General features: G+C 51.6%; 2 protein-coding genes and 2 non-coding genes across 9 annotated transcripts in view; 2 read left to right on the top strand and 2 right to left on the bottom strand.

Moving 5' to 3' along the window:
• Positions 1-15,531, bottom strand: part of LOC142821611 (uncharacterized) — a 201,383-nt gene that overhangs the window by 83,853 nt on the left and 101,999 nt on the right. The window lies entirely within an intron of this gene.
• The window catches only part of LOC102458690 (uncharacterized), a 73,111-nt gene that overhangs the window by 22,730 nt on the left and 34,850 nt on the right, over positions 1-15,531 (top strand). The window lies entirely within an intron of this gene.
• TRNAT-UGU (transfer RNA threonine (anticodon UGU)) lies at positions 3,392-3,465 on the bottom strand. The gene has a single exon. It is a non-coding gene; the product is annotated as a tRNA-Thr (tRNA).
• TRNAL-CAA (transfer RNA leucine (anticodon CAA)) lies at positions 11,361-11,469 on the top strand. Its single transcript has 2 exons — positions 11,361-11,398; positions 11,424-11,469. It is a non-coding gene; the product is annotated as a tRNA-Leu (tRNA).

Raw genomic sequence — 15,531 nt, 5'->3', positions numbered from 1 at the left:
CCAAAATCTTTTAAAATGGCTCTTTATGTTTCCAGACAACACTTTTGACTCCCAAAGTGCAGCCATTCCCCATTTCCCTCCAGCCATCGAGCCCACACAGCCATGGGGGCTCACACACACACAGGGGCACACACCCTCAATATTGGTGCCCAGGACAAAACTTGCTCTGCTCCTGGAACAGGAACAGCGACTAGCAGTGAGGCCCCTCCCTGGCAGCACCGCGTCAGACGGTTTCTTCTCGGCCTGGTACCTCCTGAATGCTGGGAGCAGCTGCCTGGTCCGAGGGGCTGCAGTTCCCTGGAGAGAGGGGCTGGGGCCGGTGGCTGCAGGAAAACCCTTCTGCTGTGTCTGTGGCTGAGCGGCACAAAGGAAAATAAAAGATCCCTTGGTGGATGGACGTGCCTGAGGAAAGAAGCTGGAAGCACAACAGACACACAAAAGGGGATGAGGGACAGTTTGAGTCACACACACAGCAGGGGGCGCAGCTCAGCCAGGGACCTTATCCACTCACAGAGCTTCACAGCTTCTCCACCCCCCAAACTCCACTGGGCAAACTGCCACATGGGCCTCGCCAGCACCATGCTCAGGGTCTGGGGATTTTATGTCCATTTGCCAGACCAAATAACTAGCCCCCCTGCTCTGGAGTCTCTGCCTCTCATGGGCCTTCTCAGCCTCAGGCTCCGCTTTGTCTCCAGACAGACCCTGCTCTGCTCCAGCCATCTCCCTCTGGCTGTCACTTCTAGACCAAGATGTGCCCCTTCATTCTGACTTTGAATACCTGGGCTTTTAGCACTCAGATCTGCACCTAACATCAGCCAGATAACATCAGCATTTGCTAGTGAGGGGTCTGAACAGCTTCTGCAGAGAGGGAGACAGCCACTGGGGAGCATCCTTGCCAACTGTTTCAGTGAGCAGAGGAAGGTAAACTCTTTGTCAGTGATAGGAAACTGTCACCCCAGCTGGGACTTGGACCCACAATCCCTGGCTTAGGAGGCCAGTGCCTTGTCCATTAGGCCATTGGGGTACACAGAAAAAACTGTTGGAGACAGAAATTCACCCTTCTGAACGGCCCTTCTTCAACTTTTAGCTCCTGATTAAGCCCCTTTGAAGAAGCCAGATACACAGGAAGGGCTGATCGCACCCCTCTGAAAATCAGCTTTCCATGGGTATCTGTAGCTGGCTCCAAGTCATGGGCCCTGATGTCTCATCTCCCTCCCGAAACCAGGGAAGTGTCTCCCACCACTGCAACCTGCTGAGGCTCTATGGCCCTGTCTGTACAGCAGGGACAGCAACACTCACAGCCCCACAGGAGGGCTCCTGGCCTAGCAATGTGGCCCCTGAGCAGCCTCTAATGTTCCCTGCGTGAGCCCCAGAACCAGCCCTGAGTGACGGGGGCAGAGGGGGAGCAGCTTACACATGCCAAGGGGCTGGCCATGAGCCTGCAAGGCAGCAGTGACATCACAAGGGCCTTGCGCAGCACCTCAGCTCATTGGCTGGGAGGCAGTTACCTCACAGAGCAACCTTGGCAACAGCCAGGTGGGACAGGGGCAATCTCAGAGACCCCCCTGGCCTGGCTGCCTGGAATCTCCTTTGTGAAGTTTCCCCTTGAACTCACCTCTAAGGCAGCCTCAGACCAGAGCGCCCAGGACCCCTCTGCATGACTGCTGAAAGGGTTTGCCATGTGAATTCTGTCAGGTGACATCAGGCCTGGACACTGAGATTATTTGCCAGTTTCCCTGACGTGCTGTTACTTATACCTGTGATGGCTGAGTGGTTAAGGTGTTGGATTACAAATCCCATAGGGTTTCCCTATGCAGGTTCAAATTCTGCTCACAGCCAGGCCTGTGTTTTAGCCACACCCCTTTCTAGGGCAACATGGAACCCAAACCCTGAGAAGAACATGCCTGTCCCATCAGAAGGGACACCTGCCGAAGGCAACAGAGGCTACAAAAGCAGGAGAGAACATGGATTGCAGGGTCCTGCCTAACAACAGGAAAATCAGTCTGGCTTTCAGCAGAGCCACCTCCCCATGGACACAGCCAGGGGACCAAGCAGCTCCAGTGGCCCCTCCCTCTCCCCAAAAGCCGGCCCTGGTTGGGTAGAAAGATGCTGGGCCCAGCGGCCTCCCTTCACCTGGCAGAGGCAGAAGTGATGGAGACAGGCCCAGGGGTGTGTGGGCTACAAAAGCCTCTTGTTCCCTTCTCAACTCCTAACAATGCAAACATCAGGGAGAGTAGCTCAGTGATAGACTGCAAATTATATGAGCGTTACTTCAAATCCAACTGACCATTCAATGGAAACATTTATTTCTCCAATTCCATTGCATTCTAGGTTTCTATTTTTTTTAATTCTTTAAATGAAGACGAACCCTTACTGCTGTCCTGTTCTAATGTGCATAAACCAGGCAAACCCGTCCCTCAGCTGGAGCCAGCTCAAACCCGCTGTGTGTCTGGTTTCTGTTTCCATCCATTCAACAAGGGTGGGATTTGGAAGCCCAATGGCAGGTCCTTGGTCTCCATGGGCTGTGCTGTGCAGAAGAACAAGAACCACACCCAGCTGGGGAGGAACGGCCTAGTGTGTATTGCAATTGGTGGAGGAGGTGCCCACAACATACCTGGGGCTCTAATTACTGGCCACCTGCCTTTCACACAGATCATTGATCCTTGTTACTTTCAGGTACATTCATATGGCAGCAGTTTAAACATAATGTGCTTCTATTGCATGATCTGCACCAGAATCTCCGGCTATGGCTACCCTACAAATTTTCTCAGCAAAAAAGGTGCTAAAGAGGGTCTCATTTGCATGAGTCATGATCTTATTTGCATATTTTCTGGCAAACTGATTTTGTGCTGGAGTTGCTGTGCAAAAACAAGCAGTATGGAAGTTTTCTTTTTGTGCAAAACCCCCTTTTTCTGCAAGATCAGGATACCTCTTTTGGGGGGGCATAAGAATCTTGTGAAAAAAGGGGATTTTGTGCAAAAAAAATGTTCACACGGCTTGTTTTTGCACAACAATCCCATTGGCAGAAAATATGCAAATGAGATCATGACTTGTGCAATTGAGTCCGTCATTAACATATTTTTTAAGGAGAAAGCTTCTAGTGTAGATGTAGCCTCTGTGAGTCACCAGCAGTGGGGCTGTTAGTGTCGGCATCTAACTAATTGCACCATTAGGCCATGTCTTCACTCAGGTGGAGATGGCTGCTGCAATCCATCTTCCACAGCTTGATTTAGCAAGTCTAGCTAAGCCTCACTAAATCAAACCCCTAGGGCACCTCCTGCTCTTTGCTACTATCCTACTCCCACTGTGAGCGCACCACCAAGCTCAACTGAAGGTAAAATAAACACCAGATACATGTTGAAGAAAGGAAAGACCCATTAACCTGGTGACAAGGCACCACTGGGAGTTGAACCCAGGATCTCCTGCTTACAAGGCAGGCGCTTTAGCCAACTAAGCCATGGTGCCCTTCTTGAAGCAACCTTAAAACTGTTCTACTTTATGGTGCCAGACACCCCCTTCCCATTCCAAAGTGCAGCCGCTCCCCATTCCCCTCCAGCTCTTGCCATGACTCAAGGCCTGCGCAGCCCAAGACATTTGATTGGCAGCTGGTGTCATGATTATGAGGGTTAGCCAGCAGCCTGGGGATTAAGGGGTTAACTACACCTAGCCAGGTGGAGTGACCAATAGGAATGTAGGTGGGACTTTCAAACTGGGACAAAGGAATTTGGGTTTTTTCCTTTCTCCCTTTTGTCTCTCTGGGAGTGGCCTCCTCAGCTACAGAGAGGGACAAACATGTCTCTCTCTTTCTCCAAGACACCATTCTTCATTTTCTGTAAGTAGGGTAAAGTAGGGGTTTTTTTCCTCCACTAATCATGAAGCAATCTGTCCAGACAGTACCCTGGCACCCTGCTTTCAATCTAGCTTTCCAAGTGGGCCATTGCTTCCCAGCGACAGGGCCTAGGTGCCCTGGCCTGATAGACTTATGGATCTTTGGTCCCTTCACAGAATCCGACTGGAAACATTCATGTCCCAGCCACACACACTCTCCAGCAAGCTGGTCAAACACAGTCACTTGGTCACCAGAGGGCTGGTTCATCTTCCTGGCTATCCCCCCTCCATCTGAAACAACCTCCAATCCCTCTGCAACTTCCTTACCCTTGTCCCCACTGGACCTTTCTAACCCTAAGTCACTTTTACCCCCCTCAGGCACAGCAAACTGCTGGCCCACCTCACCAGTATACATATATCTGTTATAGTACTCCATGGATATGAAAGCAGTTTGTTTACTTTTCATGTATTCAATAGTCTAGTCAAGTGGGCAATAATGTATTTACTGTGTTTTATCTCAGACCTACAGGAAGAAATCACAGCCAGCGTGGCCAGAGGCTGTCCAGCACCGTCTGTGATTTGGTGGGCATGTCATGATTATGAGGGTTAGCCAGCAGCCTGGGGATTAAGGGGTTAACTACACCTAGTCAGGTGGAGTGACCAATAGGAATGTAGGTGGGACTTTCAAACTGGGACAAAGGAATTTGGGTTTTTTTTCTTTTCCTCCCTTTTGTCTCTCTGGGTGAGTTCTCTGCAGCTACAGAGAGGGACAAGCATGTCTCTCTCTCTCTCCAAGACACCATTCTTCATTTTCTGTAAGTAGGGTAAAGTTTAGGTAGTTTCGTTAGGTTTTATTGTTTTAACCAGGCATGTCCAAAGTCCGGCCCGCGGGCCAATTGCGGCCCGTGTTCCGGTTTAATACGGCCCCCAGGTAATTTGGCAATATCTATCTTTTATGGCCCCCAACGAATCCATATGTATTGAGATGAATACATTGTAAAATCTCAGTTAATGTCAGTTGGTCTAAATCAGTTATAAATATATTTGGACACAACATGTATACTTGGTGTTATGTTCCTGTTCATATTTTTTGAACTTAAAAGTTGACAGACAACCTTTATTACCAATAATATGTAATGTACTTTACAATGTTCCTGACACATATTTCAGCTTCCTGGATTTTTTTTTTCATCTGGCCTTCAGATATGAAAGGCAGAGTGATTTAACACCTCTTTAGATTTGTCATCCATGTGACGAAATGAAAAGTATGCCGTTTGCAATAAACTTTGCATAAAATAGTTAATTTGCATTTAATTTTAATGGTTCAAAGAATGTCAGGCAAAATGGTCGGCCCTCACGCATATTCACTTCATCAAATCTGGCCCTCGTTGAAAAAAGTTTGGACACCCCTGGTTTTAACGATTGGGTATGGGATCTGAGATCTGGCACTGCTTAAAAGATGGTTTGGCTTTTCTTTGTAACTAAGTTCTAGGCCCATGGAGTTTCTCCGTGAGTATATTTTGTTACCTTCCCATCTAGTCATTATGTTTGCAACAGGAATATTGTTATAATAATAAAAGTTCTTCTTTTCATTTTATTAACCTGGCAGTGGTTAATTGTGTGCCTTGATTTTTATCTTAGGGGTGATAAATGATCTTCCCCCTGATTTCTTTATCGACATTTGGGTGGTGGCAGTGGAAGTTTTATTCCCAAGATCTAGGTTTTTAAGATCTTGGGGGAAGTTTTATACCAAAGCCTGGTAGATAAGGCGTTGGGGTACACTTGCTGGCCCCCACTTCTGCATTTATCATGCCAGAGTGGGGAAGGAGCCATGACAGCTGGTACCCAAAACCTTTTTGTCAATTGTAGCACCAGGCCCCAAAGGGACAGACCCAAGGCAGCCACCTGGTCCTAAGGCCGGGCCTGCAGCCAGGGGGAGGGAGAAGAATCTCTCCTTTCAGCTGGAGTTGAATCAGCAACCTAAGGGCACTTGCCGAGCACCCGCTACAGGCCTCTGTTCTGCCAGCTGAGCTATGGAAGGTGCCTGGGGCAGGCTGCTTTGCCCAGGTGGCCCTTGGACGAGTGCCAGGGCAAGAGCCCCCCGAAGGGGACGGCCTCCCAGGGGAGGGGCAGAGGAACCCAGCAGCACAGGGGTGTCACAGGCGCTTCACCCGCAGAAGGACCCTTGAGTGATCCAGACAGAAACGCCGCGTCTCGCTCCCTGCAGCTCCCCTTGCTGCCCTGGCAGGCGCTGCCCCTTCTCCCACCGGCCTGGGCCTGGCCTCCCTCCCCCGCCCGGCACCACAGAAAGCCCCTTGGCGTGAGCCTGGGCAAGCCAGAGGCCTCAGGCCGGTCCCCTCTGAGGGGCTTGTGCCTCGGCCTCCTCTGCCCTTGGTGCCGGCTCTCCCGGCTGCCCCTGAGCGCTGCTGGCCAAAGGAGGCAGCAAGGCAGGAGAGGGGAGGAGCAAGTCCCGCTGAGGCCGACAGCTCGGGCTCAAGCCTCCAGCCCCAGCACAAAACCTTCAGCCGGGCCCGTGTGGCTCCCTCCTGCCCCCGCACACGCTCACAGGGGGAAACGTGCCCCATGTTCCATCCCCGCGCCAGGCCTGGGCGACGGGCTCAGCCCTCCAGCAGCCCACAGGGCCTGTGAGGGACGGACTGAGAGCAGGGCCCCACTGACACCCCCCGTCCTGCCCCACTGGCCTGCGTGCGGCGCTGGCACGGGACAGGCAGGAACGGCAGCCGGGGAGAAAGCAGCTTGGACTGACGGGCGAGTCTCACTCGCTGACCAGACTCCCAGGCCCTGGGCTCTGTGGCCAGCCCCCCTGTGGGTCAGAGCCCCCCGGCCACGATGCTACTCCAGGGGGCCTGATTCCAGGGCCACCTAACCCCAGGGCCTGGGGGGCTGGAGGACATTGCCCTGGAGTCTCAGAGCTCCCCCAGTGTCGGCTGCCGCTGGCCTGAATGGTGCTGGATGCTCCTGCTCCCCTCCCAGCAGGCTGGCCCTGCGCAGGCTCTGTGCTCGCTGGAGCCTCCTCCTGCCAGGTCCCCGGCCTGCTCCCTGCAAAGCCTCAGCCTGGCTCCTTTCCTGCCCCCTGCTTGTGGGGACTTTGGGGGCTGGCTCCGAGCAGATCCCCTGAGGCGCAGCATTGGGTGCAGCACTGCTGGGCCCCCGGAGCCTGGGCTGCAGCCAGGAGGGGGAATGTCCTGTAGGGCTGGTGGGATGTAGAAAGCTGCTCCCTTGGAACCTTTCCTATGGCAGCGCCCCCAGTCTGGCCAGTCCCTGCCCGGCCCAGCCCCCGCCCCAGGGTGGGCACCATTTGTGGGGGCAGGTAGGAAAGGCCCCCCTCCCCTTCCCAGAAGAGCAGACCCCCCAGGGTGGCAGTGGGGGTATCTGGCCCAGGGCTGCTCTCAGCAGAGGGGGCTGTGATCCCAGCCTGGGGCCAGGGAAGCTGCTACCAGCTCGTGCGAAGCGGGGAGAGCCACCCCAGAGAAGGTGGGGAGGGGGATCAAGTGGGGTGGGGGAAGATAAGAGAGGTGAAGGGGAACAGGGATGTGTGAGGTGGGGGCAGGAAGGGGAGGCAGGAGGTGCTGAAGGGAGGTTGGGGGGATCATGCCAGACATGGGGTGGCTGGGAGCAGGGGTGCAATGGAGGGAAACTTGGGGGGGTCACAGGAAGGGAAAGGGGGCAGAGGAGGTTGGGAGGAGACTGGGGGAGCAAGAGCAGCCTGGCTGGGGAAGGGGAGACACAGGGCAGGGCTTGTACAGAAGGAGATGGGGAAAGATACAACAGCAACTCCCCCACCCCCGTGGGGCAGGAGGGAGAGGGCAGATGTGACTGGTGGTGGCACTTGAGGGCACCAACTTCTCTGCCCCAACAACATTATAACCAGGGTGTCCCAAATGCCCCCTGCCTCTGTGGGTGCCTCTCCCTGCGCCCCTCCCTCTGCAGGCACCAGCCCCCCGGGGGGAAGAGCTGCCCCCCCGGGGGAAGAGCTGCCCCCCCGGGAGACTGAGGGGAATTGTTTCTGTGAATTTTTAAGTGTAGATAACTGCAAACACTGATCTGTTAGGGACTGGTAATGGTTTATTTCCATATTTGCATATTTGTTATTTGCATAATGTATATGCAGATATGTAAATATGTTACCAGTCTGGCAAAAGTTTGTGAATGGGTTTGGCTGTCCATAGTATTAAAAAAAGGTTAGTAATCACTGGCCTGATCCATGGGGGGTGGCCAAATGCAAGGCAGGGAAAACACAAGGGCTACGTCTACACTGGCCCCTTCTTCGGAAGGGGCATGCTAATTTTGAAAGTGGGAATAGGGAAATCCGCGGGGGATTTAAATATCCCCAGAGGGATTTAAATAAACATGGCCGCCGCTTTTTTTCCGGCTTGGGGAAAAGCCGGAAAAAAGCATCTAGACTGGCCTGATCCTCCGGAATAAAGCCCTATTCCGGAGGATCTCTTATTCCTACTTTGAAGGAAGAAGTTCATGGAACTTCTTCTCAGCTTGGGAAAGGGACGACTAAGGTGCGATGGGACAGAGTTTTATGGAATGATGACAGGGGTGCAGAAAGCAAATAAGAATTTTTATTCTCCTACTCAAGATCCTGGGTGACAGAATGAAACTGGTAAGTAACCAAATTAAAAGTGAATCAAAAAGAAGCATTTTTGCGCCCAGTGGAACTCCTTGCCAGAAGATGTTGTGAAGGTGAAATCTACAAGAAAGTCCAAAACAGAACTGGATAATTTAATGCAGGAAAGGTCAATCAATGGCATTTAACCAGGATGGACAGGGCAGGTGTCCCTAGCTGGTGTATTCTAGAAGCTAGGAATGGGCGACAGGAAGCATCACTTAATTGTCTGTTCTGAGGATTCCCACTGGGCAATGAAATTGGCTGCTGTCGTGAGACAGGATCCTGGGCTAGTTGGGCAACTGGCATGGCCCAATCTGGCTGTTCTGATGTTCTGTTTGGTTTCTGTTCTTGTCCCCTCTGGGCAATGGAAAATGGACCCGTGTCCTGAAGGGGAGAGAAAGTGGCCAGTGAAAGGCTAGTGCAGGTAAGGAAAGAACCTTGTTCATGTGTCCCTGATGGTCTAGTGGTTAGGATTCAGCACTTTCACTGCTGAGGCCTGGGTCCAATTCAGAGTCAGGGAAACCAGCCTCAGTTTTCACTTGACATCTGCCAAGTCATTCATCTTACCTCATTGTAACAGCAGCTGTGACCCAAGAGGTTCACTCAGGGCCCCTTTCCCACCTCTCCCTCACTGCCAAGACAGCACCTGCCATTTTCACAAGCACTTCAGAAGGGGCAGAGCTGGGTGACTCAAACTGCCCCTCCCCTCTCCCATGTGGGCAGCCCTGCAGGAAGCTCTGTGCCACACACAGCACTAGCCCAGCGCAGTGTCAGGTGGGCACAAGATCCATTGGTTCAGTTTGGTTGTTGAAGGAGACAACCCAGAACTGGCTCCAGCCCCCACTCAGTAACCTGGGGAAATGACCCACCAGGCCTGGGCACCTCAGAGAGGCAACGATTCCCCACTGGCCAGGGCAGAGCCTCCCTCTGACACAGTCATGGAGCCTTCTCCCCCTGGGCCTGCCTCCCCCTTCACTCAGCTCTCACTGCTCGGTGCTGCCAGGGAGGGGCCTCACTGCGAGAGCCGCCTGGGCAGGTTCCTGCCACAGAGACACGTCCCAGAGCAGGACGGATGCTCAGACCGACACTGAGTGTTGCTCAGCGCTGGGGTGAGACAGCGAAGGAAAAAAAGGGTCTAACGGCGCCTGCAGCCTTTCAGAACAGCCCCTGGCCCCACCAGCACATCCCAGCTCTTCCCTCTGCCCTTGCTGGACTCTGCTGGGCACTGTCTGGACTCAGTCCTCCCCGGTGCCAGCCTAAGGGCTCTGGAGAAGACATGGCAGCTCCATGGGCAGAGTCCTGAGCCCCTGGCAGGGATCATTAAGCAGTTGGGGGGGGGGGCTGGGTTGCTGCTCAGGTTAGGGCTGGCCTGGGCAATGACTTTTGATGGGGAACCACTCCCAGGGCTGCACTTTTCCATGCTATTAATGGAGGAGGAGGGGGTCTGGGATGCAGGTTGGTGCAGACAGGAGCTTGGGGCAGAGGACTGGGGTGCAGGAACGGTTGCAGCGTGTTGGGTTGTGACCTGGGGCAGAGGATTGGGGTGCAGGATCTGGGAGGGGTGAGGGTTCAGGATGGGGGCAGAGGGTTTGGTTTACATGGGGTAACAGTGGGTTGAGGGAAGGGAGGGGCTGGGGTGCCAGAGGCAGGCTCTGGCTGGGAGACTTACCTGGCTCACTCCCAGCCAGCAGCCCAGCACATTTCTCAGGCAGCTACTTCCCTGCCCCCACACAGGCTCTCAACCTCCGTTAGCCAATAAGCTGAGGGGCTGCAAAAGGCCCTTGTGATGTCACTGCCACACCCACCCCTGCCCGCCAGGGCTAATGTCCTGCCCCAGGCAGCCCCTTTGCATGGCTGAGCTGCTCCCAGGGGTGAAAGTGACACATTTCTTACAGGGACTGTTCTATTGGGCACCACCCCTTGGGCAGGGGAAGGCTCAAGGCAGGAAGTTGGGGGAGGGGTGGTAATAGGACAGTAGCTGTAAGAAATTAAAGTGTGGAGTGGAGTGTGGGAGGCTCAAGGTAGGTACTTGGGGAGCGTGTCAGTGGGGGGTGGGGCTCAGGGCAGGGGTGAGGATGTGGGAATCAGGGCACAGGATTAGGGATGTGGGGGGGCTTGGGGCTGGGACTGTGTGTGTGTGTTGAGGGGATCAATGGGACTAGATTCCCAGCTCCCTCTGCTCTGGGCTCCCTGAGGCCCTTTAACCCACAAGGGTTTTCTCTGCAGTGCACTGAGGAGAGGAACCCCTGAGCCAGTGATGCCGCTTTGCCCAGGTTGACAGGGACAGGAAGCAGGCTGGGTGCCCAGTAACCCCAGACAGATGTGCACATCTTCTTGCGAGCAGCAGCTGTTGTGGGGCTCTAGAAATCTCCCCCTAGATCTAATTCCCCACGTGCCAGGCACCAGTCAAAGCCAGGGCTCCGGGGTCTCAAGCAGAACACTGCAGGGGGCAGATACGTGTCTATTTGAGGCAGGTTCCACACTCCCACGTCCCAGACACGTACTGTGGCACAAAGACCAATGGTCCCTGCACAAAGTGTGTCCCAGAGATAAGCGTTAGCCCCGGGAACAAGCATCGCCCTGCAGAAGAGACACCCCTGGTCTGGAGCCAACAAACCCAGGAGACACCCAGCTCAGGATCCCCAGGCGCACTGACACAGACTCCCTGGCACAGGAGAATCCCAAACCTCAGTCCTGCCGGCCAGAGTTTTCTCCTCTTCTCTTTCTTGTCAGCTCCCTGCAAAACACCTCACAACGGTAGATGAGGGCGAGTGGGGATAAACCCAGCTGGGCTGTAGAGCGGCTGTTAGGTGGGGAAAGAGAGGTGCTCCTGCTGCCTCCCCGAGCAACTCTCACATGTAAGAAAACTGCCATTGGAGGTGGCTGCATAGATGTCAGGATGGCCGAGTGGTCTAAGGCACCGGACTCAAGGACCTATCTTTCCCTTAGTTGGGTGTTCTGGTCTCCAAATGGAGGCATGGGTTCAAATCCCACTCCTGACACATCCTCTTTTCTTAAATCATCTCTTTTATGTCTAGAGAGGTGACCTCATTTCCCCATTTCTCCTGACATTGTAGGAGCCCTTGCTCCTCCCACATGCTCATGAAAGCATTTCTTCTAGGCTGCATCTACACAGCAGTGTTCCTTGGTCATAACGACCATTATACTGCAATAACAATGAGAGCATCTACACAGCAATTCCATTATTCTGACGTCTGTAACGCACCATCCAGACCAGTGGTCTGAGGAGCCAGGAGGTATCCAAAATGCAGGACAATGTAGCACTTTAAAGACTAACAAGATGGTTTATTAGATGATGAGCTTTCGTGGGCCAGACCCACTTCCTCAGATCAAATAGTGGAAGAAAGTAGTCACAACCATATATACCAAAGGATACAATTAAAAAAAATGAACAAATATGAAAAGGACAAATCACATTGCAGAACAGGAGGGAGATGCAAGGGGGGGGGAAGGAAGGAAGGTAAGTGTCTGTGAATTGATGATATTAGAGGTAGGGAGAGTGGGATGTTTGTGAGTTAATGGTATTAGAGGTGATAATTGGAGAAACTATCTTGGTAATGGGTGAGATAGTTCAAATGTTTGTTAAGTCCTTGTTGGAAAGTGTCGAATGTTAACATGAATGACACTTCAGAGGATTCCCTTTCAAGTGCAGATGTAAAAGGTCTTTGTAGCAGAATGCAGGTGGTTAAGTCATTGAGAGAGTGTCCTTTCTGGTTAAAATGGCAAGAAACTGTTTTCTCTTTGTGATCTTGTCTGATATCTGTTTTGTGGGCATTAATCCTTTGGCGAAGTGTCTGAGATGTTTGTCCAATGTACATAGCAGACGGACACTTTCGGCACATGATAGCATAGATTATATTTCTGGATGCGCAGGAATATGTGTTCTTGATCTTATAACTCACTTGGTTAGGTCCAATAATGGTATCAGCAGAATGAATATGTGGACAAAGCTGGCAACGGGGTTTGTTGCAAGGGAAGGTACCAGGGTTGGTATTAGTGTGGTATGTCCTGTGGTGGTTGGTAAGAATCATCTTGAGGTTAGGTGGTTGTCTATAGGAGACTATGGGTCTGTCTCCCAGAGCCTCTTTGAGTATGGTATCCTGTTCCAATATAGGCTGTAGTTTATTGATAATGTGTTGGACAGGTTTAAGTTGGGGGTTGTAGGTGATGACAAGTGGTGTTCTATTGTTCGTTTTCTTGGGTCTGTCTTGAAGTAGATGGTTTCTAGGTATTTGTCTGGCTCTTTCAATTTGATTTTTTATTTCTCTGGGTGGGTAGTTGAGATTTATAAATGCTTGGTAGAGATCCTGAAGCTTCTGGTCTCTGTCAGTGGGATTAGAGCAGATGCGGTTGTATCGAAGGGCTTGGCTATAGACGATGGATCGTGTGGTGTGTTCTGGATGGGAGCTGGAAGCATGTAGGTAACTGTATGAGTCGGTGGGTTTTCTGTAGAGAGTGGTGTCTAATTTTCCATTGTTGATTTGTACGGTGGTGTCCAGGAAGTGGATCTCTCGTGTAGAATGGTCCAGGCTGAGGTTGATGGTGGGGTGTAGGTTGTTGAAATCTCTGTGGAATATCTCCAGTGTTTCTTGGCCATGCGTCCAGATCATAAAGATGTCATCGATGTACCGTAGGTAGAGGAGGGGTGAAAGGGGACGGGAGTTGAGGAAACGTTCTAGGTCAGCCATAAAGATGTTAGCATACTGTAGGGCCATGCGTGTACCCATGGCTGTGCCGCTGATCTGGAGGTATAAGTTGTTCTCAAACTGGAAATAATTGTGGGTGAGAACAAAGTTACATAGGTCTGCGATCAGGTTGGCAGTAGTGTCCTCTGGGATAGTGTTTCTAATTGCTTGTAATCCGTCTTCATGTGGGATGTTGGTATATAGAGCTTCTACATCCATGGTGGCTAGGATGGTATTATTGGGGAGGTTATCGATGTTTTGTAGTTTCCTTAGGAAGTCAGTAGTGTCTCGGAGATAGCTGGGGGTATTGGTTACGAAGGGTTTGAGAAGAGTGTCTACATAGCTGGATAGACCAGTAGTGAGCGTGCCAATACCAGAGATGATGGGACGTCAGGGGTGCCCAGGTTTATGGATCTTGGGAAGTAGGTAGAACAATCCTGGTCGGGGGTCAGAAGGTGATTCTGTGAGGATTTGTTCCCGAGTAGCTGTGGGGAGGCTTTTAAGGAGACAGTGTAGTTTCTTTTGGTATTCCAAGGTGGGATCAGAGGGGAGAGGTTTGTAAAATGTGGTGTTCGAGAGTTGTCTGGTTGCCTCCTGGTTATAGTCTGCCTTATTCATAATGACCACAGCACCCCCTTTGTCAGCTGGTTTGATTACAATGTCCAGGTTGTTTTTGAGACTCTGGATGGCATGGTGTTCAGCGCGGCTAAGATTGTGTGTCACTTGTTGTCGTTTGCGAATAATGTCAGTCTGTGCGTTGTTGCGGAAGCTGTGTATATAGAAATCCAGATTGTAATTCCGACCGTCAGGGGGAGTCCATATAGAATTATTTTTCCTTTGGTGTTGATAGGGGGGATCTGGTAGGTCAGATTGATGTTCAGTGGTGGTTTGGAAATATTCTCGGAGAGGGAGGCGGCGAAAAAAAGCCTCAAGGTCACCACAAAATTGTATCCAGTTTGTGGGGGACGTGGGGCAGAAAGAGAGACCCCGGGACAAGACAGACTCTTCTGCTGGATTGAGTTTGTAGCTGGAGAGGTTAACAATATTATCCGGTGGGTTGAGGCAGTTGCTGTTGTAGCCAGTGGTATGGAGCAGGTTAGAAAATTTATTGTCTTTTCTTTGTTGTAGGGAATAGAAGTGTGTATAGTAGATTTCTTGTCTGGTGGAACAAAAGTCTTGCAAGGTTTCCAAAAAGGACTCAACAAACATTTGAACTATCTCACCCATTACCAAGATAGTTTCCCCAATTATCACCTCTAATACCATTAACTCACAAACATCCCACTCTCCCTACCTCTAATATCATCAATTCACAGACACTTACCTTCCTTCCCCCCGCCCGCATCCCCCTCCTGTTCTGCAATGTGATTTGTCCTTTTCATAATTGTTCATTTTTTTTAATTGTATCCTTTGGTATATATGGTTGTGACTATTTTCTTCCACTATTTGATCTGAGGAAATGGGTCTAGCCCACGAAAGCTCATCATCTAATAAACCATCTTGTTAGTCTTTAAAGTGCTACATTGTCCTGCATTTTGCTTCAGCTACCCCAGACTAACACGGCTACATTTCTATCACTATTCAGGTAGGACTGTGACTGGTCCAAGCAAGGAATGTGTCTTGGGGCTAGTTTAGTGACACCCTAAGGCCGTGTCTACACAATGGCTGTGTCTAGATTGCATCCCTTTTCCATAAAAGGTGGGGGAATTAGCTCAAGTGGTAGAGCGCTTGCTTTGCATGTAAGAGGCAATGGAATCAACACCCACATTCTCCAGTGATAGATATTTGCTTTTTCCTTGTTTTACAGGCAGAGACAACAAGGGGGCTAAGTGCTTCTAGGGGCCTCTTTGCAAAAGGCAGGGGACTGGTTTCTGCAGTGCAGTGGGTGTCACGTTTGCCGGGCATAGAAAAGTTCCCTGGCTAAAAGCCAGACAGGCAAAGTCCTGCCTGTAACACCCAGAGGAGGGGATTCACTTGCATGGGGAGGGCAGGAACAAACCAGCACTTGGCTGCCAGCTCTTTGCACATCTGGACACAGAAGTATCCTGAGCCTTGGTTCTACCAGCCAGTTTCTTTTCAATTCACTGCAAACTGCGTCCCAGCTGTAGGTGACGCTGAATTCTCCTGCCTGGGGAGGGTGGGAACAGACCAGCACTTGGGAGCTTGGCTGCCAGCTGCTTAGCACATCTGGGCACAGAAGAATCCCAAGACTTGGTTCTGCCAGGCTCCAGTTTCCCCTCTTCTGTTTCTTTTCAGCTCCCTGCAAACTGCTTCCCAGCTGTGGGTGAGGCTGAGTGTGTGTGAAACCAGCTGCGCTTTGGATGATTTTGTTAATTTTTTAAAAAGCCTCGTGCACCT

The sequence above is a fragment of the Pelodiscus sinensis genome, chromosome 31 (assembly GCF_049634645.1).
Source record: "Pelodiscus sinensis isolate JC-2024 chromosome 31, ASM4963464v1, whole genome shotgun sequence".
In the NCBI taxonomy this organism is placed as follows: Eukaryota; Metazoa; Chordata; order Testudines; family Trionychidae; genus Pelodiscus; species Pelodiscus sinensis.
The sequence above is the reverse complement of the archived record's forward strand: the minus strand, read 5'-3'. Positions and strand labels throughout refer to the sequence as shown.